General features: G+C 51.1%; 1 protein-coding gene across 3 annotated transcripts in view; it reads left to right on the top strand.

Annotated features, from left to right (window-relative positions):
• Nucleotides 1-288: 288 nt before the first annotated feature.
• Nucleotides 289-6,000, top strand: part of MBNL1 (muscleblind like splicing regulator 1) — an 80,378-nt gene continuing 74,666 nt past the window's right edge. Inside the window, exon 1 of one of the 3 annotated variants that reach the window (XM_069024698.1) lies at nucleotides 289-576. The gene's annotated coding sequence lies outside the window, so the exon portion shown is untranslated. Of the gene's footprint in view, nucleotides 577-620; nucleotides 819-6,000 lie in introns of those variants that run through there. The other 2 variants (XM_069024699.1, XM_069024689.1) reach the window with 2 other exon arrangements.

Below are 6,000 nucleotides of genomic sequence, written 5' to 3'. Positions count from 1 at the left end.
ATTTTCCCCCTGGGCTGAGGGAGGGACATTTCTGGCTCTGAGTGCAGCAGAGCTTTGGGCGGAAGGGCTGCTGGCTTTGGAAGCCAGGAGATGGTGGTAACCACAGCAGAAATAGTAAAAATGGGCCTGAAAGTCCCTGGTTGGCGAGGCCAGCCATGCTGTGGGCGCTGGCGGCGGCATGCTGGCCAGGCAGCCGTTATCTGCGGCTTGCAGCAGGAAGGAGTCCCGGGGCCACCGCCCCAGCCATTGCCCCATTTCCAGGGACCACGGGCGATGGCCCATGTCAGCAGCCCAAGCCCGTTTCCCCCGCCAGCTGCCAGCAGGCAGATTAATGGCTCACAGGGAGACATCTGCAACCGAAGCACTTCAAACCGCGTGTCCGTGTCCCTGACGTGAGCTCCCCGTCAGCGAGCTGGGCTGCAGCCGCCATGCAAAGCACTTCCTCTGGCATGTCCTTCTTTCTTAGCAGAAAGTAATTTTTGCTTCCTTAAGAAAATATATATGCAAAGCCCAGCCCGTGGCTGTGGTTACCACTGCACGTAGGGCTCGCTTCAAACCCTCGGGCCCATAGGTTTGGTAAGTGTCATTCTCTGGCCTGTCACTGCTTCCCCCTCGCCAGGCCGCCGTGCTGCGGTCACACAGAGCAGCAGGTTGTAATTGGCCCCGCGGCACCGGGGAGGCGGTGGCTGTGCCAGCAGCGCGGCTGGCCCCCGTGCACCGCGCAGGAGCCCCAGGTGCGGACCGAGCCACTCGCCCCAGCGCGGGGCCTCGCGAGCCCGCAGATCGCAGCAGGACAGTGCGGCCGTCGGGGACGGACGGTGAGTTGTTCGCAAAGCTGGACGGTTTTATTGTCGTCTTTCGTTGTGCTGCTTTCGCATATGGGTATCGCTATCTTGAGTTAGTGAAGACTTAAATAATATGTTAGAGAAATGAACACTAAATGCAAGATGCTTTTATGCAAGGCATAAGTAACAAAACTCTGTGGTTCTGAAGAGCATTAAAAGTCGCGGTCAGACCCTCTGTGGTGCATGCTGGGGGTCCGCTGGAACCCCTGTGGTGTGGAGCCCCACCCTGAGTGAGCCCCAACCTGCTCCCAGGGACACGCGGCGCGGGAGCCACTGCCATGGCGCCAGCGGGTGCATCTTCTCTTTTCTTCTGCTTTTACTACAATTTTATCAGTTCATCACCTGTGTTGCTTACTCTGCTGGAAAAGTTGAGAGATAAGTTTTCACATGCTTACAAGAGCCCTGTGAGCTGGTTTAACATCTGTTCTGTTCTGGCGGTAGAATGGAGACAGGGCTGGTGAGGCACCCCCATCATGGCTGTGCCCCACTTTGGGTGCATTTCCCAATGGGGACGAGTGCTGCTCCTACGCAGGGTCCTGCCAGCCCTGGGCGAGGCAGGTGGATGCCCCTGGTGCATCACTCCTCAGCCCCGCTCTGGCACTCTGGGGGGTGTTGGTTAAGCACATGGGAGATTAAAATGACATTAATCCTCTGAGAGTGACCCTCAGCTTCATGCTGTGAAATCCGCTGCTGCTGGTGAACGTCCCGCCAGTTTTCTGTGACTAAGCACCATGTTGGATTGCACGCAGCAGCCACTGGGCTGAGCACCCACACCGCTGCCTTGGGGCTGGGGGAGCAACCAGGTACTGCTGGAGGGCTCCAGCATGAGCTGCAGAGAAGGAAAGAAATCGCCTGTGCAGAAAGTGCAAAAGCTGTAACATGTATCACAATTACTTGCTGGGAATTTGCAGTGTGGATTTTGCTCATTTATGTGCTTGTAGACTAGAAGAGATTGTAAGTATTTTATTGCTTTCAATAAAAATACTATCACACAGTAGTCGCAGGAGGCTTTAAAATAAAAGAACAAAATGGTGTAAGGGCCAAGTCATAAATTTGTGCGTTACACTTACAAAAATGCACATGCAGATGAGATCATTAAAACAAATGTGCTCTGGCCTGGCGGGGAAGCAATGGCTGCGTGTGCCGTGCAGCAGCCGCGGGAGCGGGATCCGGAAGAGCAGGGAGGCAGCAGGGCCTTCTGCGGCGGCAGCTCTGGAGCTTGTGTCAGACCTTTTTGGGGAACTTGAGCTTCACCAGTGTTGCACAAATAAGGGCATCAGGAAGCAAACAAGCTTCTCCAGGGTCCCAGTTGTGTTCAGTCCAGGTTTGAAGCAACTCCTGTGTCTGCCTTTAATAAAGGCTCAAGGAGAGAAGGAAAATCAGAGTATAGGCTGATTCTGTGACTGCTGTGTTGCAGCTTTTTGGTGAGATGAAATGAAGACAAAGGACATACTTGGAGCTCGGGTGGATTTGCACTGTGGTTTCTGTCTGTGTGAGGCCAGGTACGGAGTCCCCTGTGCCCCTTATGGGTGGGAGCCCTACAGTGAGGAAGTGCTTTTGTTCTGCTCGAAGTGCAGCTGTGAAGAGGATACCCACAGCCACCCTCATGTCGGGCTCTGGGACACGCTGGTGTCCCAGTGCCATGCTCCGGGTGACCACTGGCCCTGCCGGGCTCAGAGGGAAGGGCAGGCACCTTGGCACCATTTTCGTAGGTCAGCCTCTCACCTCAGTAGCACCAGGGCTGCACTGACTCATCCAGGAGAGCTCCTCTTTCTTGCTCCAGTTGCAACAGCACACAGGGACTCTAAAACACAAAATATCTCTCAAAAAACTTCCTCAGCACACAATATTTCTCTTTGTCCTCTAGTACTGGTTTATGTCTTCTGAGTTGAGTAGCACACAATGCTGAGTGTGCAATGACATATTTCTTTATCTTTGCTGTAATGCAATTAGTCTGTTGGGTGTTTGGAATCCAAGGTGGTGATTGTTGCTGGTATTGGATGATGATCCAGGAGACCCCTGGATCTGAGATTTCATTACGGTTTCCTCTTTACCCTGCCCTGCCTGGACATTTTGTTATGACAGAGCTTGTGCCTGACATCTGTGCCCTCGGGTTTGATCCCCTGTAATGTGCATAAACCAATGTAAATGGAATGCATTCACTTTACAGGATACAGTGAGAAATGCCATCACAGGTGCCCAGGACACAGCTCCAGTCTCCCAGCACTAAGACAGACTGGGGCTGTGCCTTGTCCCACAGGGAAGCATCCAAGTGGGGTTCCCAGCAGACACCAGCACTTGAGGCAGCACTCCCACTGCAGGGAGCAGCACCCAACACAGTGGGCAGGTTGTTCCCACGTGAAAATGGACTTAGATGGGAAAATGAAATAAAATAAGCCTAATTAGCAATGCAACCAAACACTCTCTATGGAGCTCAGCCCTGCGACCAGGGGTGGAGTGGGAGCTGCCCTTCCAGTGGGAGCAGCTGGCGCCCACACCCCCACCATGCTGCTGATGCCCAGGCAGCACCAGGAGGCACAGCTTAGGCACTGGTTGTTTTTTAGGAAAGGTCACTTGTGCAGACACTGTCCTATGCCATCATTTAAGAAGAATTTGGGCAGGGAGGAGTTTGTACAGAAACTCTTTGACCAGAACAAGTGCTTTGAAAATGCCCAGTGCGGTGATGTCGGTTCTCAGGGAGGAAATGGCTCATGGAGTTCTTTGTGCTTGAACGGGGGGAACAGGAAGAACACAAATGGCCCAGTACAATGTTCACTCCCAGAGCCCATCGGGGCTGTGCAGCCAGGGCTGCGCTGTCTGAGGGGACATCTGCACTGCACCACAGTGAGGCAGGTAAATATAAAATATGATGGGATACCAATTGTCATGGATTTTATTCTGATCAGGATTAAACTTCACTGAAACACAAGTGTAAGGACATTACATTTTTCTGAAAGAAAATGGAATGCTTCTTTGTCCTTTCAGTCTCCAGTTTCTAGAAGAAAGCCATAAAAGCTGACCAGCAGGTATCAGAAAGCTCTCCCAGACAGTGAGGTGCCTGCACTCCCTCGGGCATGCAGCATGCCTGGATGCTCCTGAGGCTGGGCAGCTCTCAGGAGGGATGCTCACTAAACCCATTCTGTTTCCAAAGTGCTGCCTGCTCTGTTGCAGGGGTGATTAGAGCACAAAAAAAAGCAAAGTTAATTCTATCTCGTCCAAGCTGTGTAATAGAACAAAAAGCCTCATGAAGGAAGCAGCTGGAGTTACATCTCAAGACCAGGTAACAAAATCTGTCTCCCAAAGTCAAGTGAGGAATTATTCACTAGTACTTCATCTCACAAAACATAACCCTCTGCTTAGGTGTCTGTGTTAAAAGATGTTTAACACCACCTGACACTGGAGGTAAACTCTTTGTCTTTTTCCTTGTCTTTTCAATTGTTTTTTTCCTTGTGTCTTTCTTTGTCTTCACTGATGTCAATGTGCCTTGTGGTTTCCTTGGAGGCTGCTATTCCTGTTGGCTAGGGATGAACATCCCAATTTAAAAAAACAGGTGGCATGGGAATCCCAGTCTGCAGCAACAGAGAGAGGCTGAAATTAAACCATGGCTGAATATGGGAGCCTGGGGGGAAGGAGGGTGGGAGGGAGTTTGGTGTTTATTTTCTGGCAACAGGGCACACTGCATGACCGATGCTTGTCACAGCACCTAGCCCCAAGGGCTGCTGTGGCCACCATGTGTTCCTGAAGAGAGATGGTAACGTGCCAGTAACGCTGAAAATAGTAGAAGAGAGCGGGATGAGGATTCAGAATAAAGTCATCAAGAAGTGTAAGGTGTAAAGGACAGAGGTCTGTGGAGTATCTGGTGTTTCCCCACAGGAGGAGAGCAGTGGGGCAGCCCTTCAGTGAAGTGCCTGTGCTGGGCTGGGGCACTGGCCTGAGCTGTGAAGGGAGCTGGAAGGGAGATCAGACCCAACTTGAAAACTTAACCACAGAAAAGCCTTCTATAGTTTCTGTGCTTTGGTTTCTAAATGTGCATGGTACCTGTGGTACCCAATCCTTGCAGCAGCCCTCTGACCCTCGCTGTGTGCTGCAGCCCCTGCTGGTGCAGGGCCGATGTGAAACAACTATGGGACAAAATTGCCTCCTTACAGACATTAGGATGTTGTTTTGCACAGGGTAGACTATGCTGGCAGCAGAGCCCCTGTGAAGGAGTCCCACTCTTTCTCTCCATGAACACTCATTTATTTGATGGCTCTTTCATAACCACAGCGAGGAGAAAGCTCTTTGGAGGTGGAGCTGTGAGTGTGTGACATGTCTGTTTTATAGTGCTTCCTGAATCACGGAGCAGTTAAAGCCTCTAGGAAGTTCCCTGTGGTACTTGATGTTCCTGTGGAGGGGCAGCAGTGCTGATCATCTGGCAACCTGACCCCCAGGGACCCACAGGGAGGCAGTCAGGGACCCACCTGGGCTTTGGTGCCTGCTGGAGTCACTGGGCAGAGCCGGTGCCCAGGGCAGGAAGGGTTTTCCCTGTGTTGGTTAACTGGCACCATTAAATTTAGCAACAGGGAGGAACAGAAACTGCTGGAGTACTCGCTATGAGGCAACAGCACTCTGCATTGTTCCCTACGGAAGGAAACAGAAATCGAAACTAAATGTTTAAGGGAAAAGAGAATAACTTAGTTTTTGTGGAAGTATATGCAGTGAGATGTGCTCAGCCTTACCAGTAAGATGCCATCAGCCTTATCAATAAGCAGTTGCTTCATATGCTAGAATACTTGGGAAGAAAATACTAAGCAAGATGTCTCCAGGAATCATCACAAATATTTGTAGGTTTTGGGTGTGAGTTTGGCTCAGACACTGCTGCTGCCTAGACAGCAAGGGACAAAGTCAGGGAATGCTGCCACTGACTTTATTGAAATGGTAAAATAGAGAGAACTGCAAACCAGTTTTCAAAGGCACAGGACACTTTTATGGCAAATGGCACAAAAATAAAAGAGAAAGGATGAACAGTGTAGGAGGTTATTGTGAGCCTGGGGAGGGACTGGGATGCTGCTGTAACACAGAAATGTGATCTAACAGTGTAAACCTGTCAGGGCCAGGGGAAGAAAGAGGTGGAAGAGGGACCACAGAAGGTCACTTTATCTGTTCCCTTGCCCCA

This window comes from Aphelocoma coerulescens, chromosome 9 (assembly GCF_041296385.1).
Source record: "Aphelocoma coerulescens isolate FSJ_1873_10779 chromosome 9, UR_Acoe_1.0, whole genome shotgun sequence".
Classification (NCBI taxonomy): Eukaryota; Metazoa; Chordata; class Aves; order Passeriformes; family Corvidae; genus Aphelocoma; species Aphelocoma coerulescens.
The sequence above is the reverse complement of the archived record's forward strand: the minus strand, read 5'-3'. Positions and strand labels throughout refer to the sequence as shown.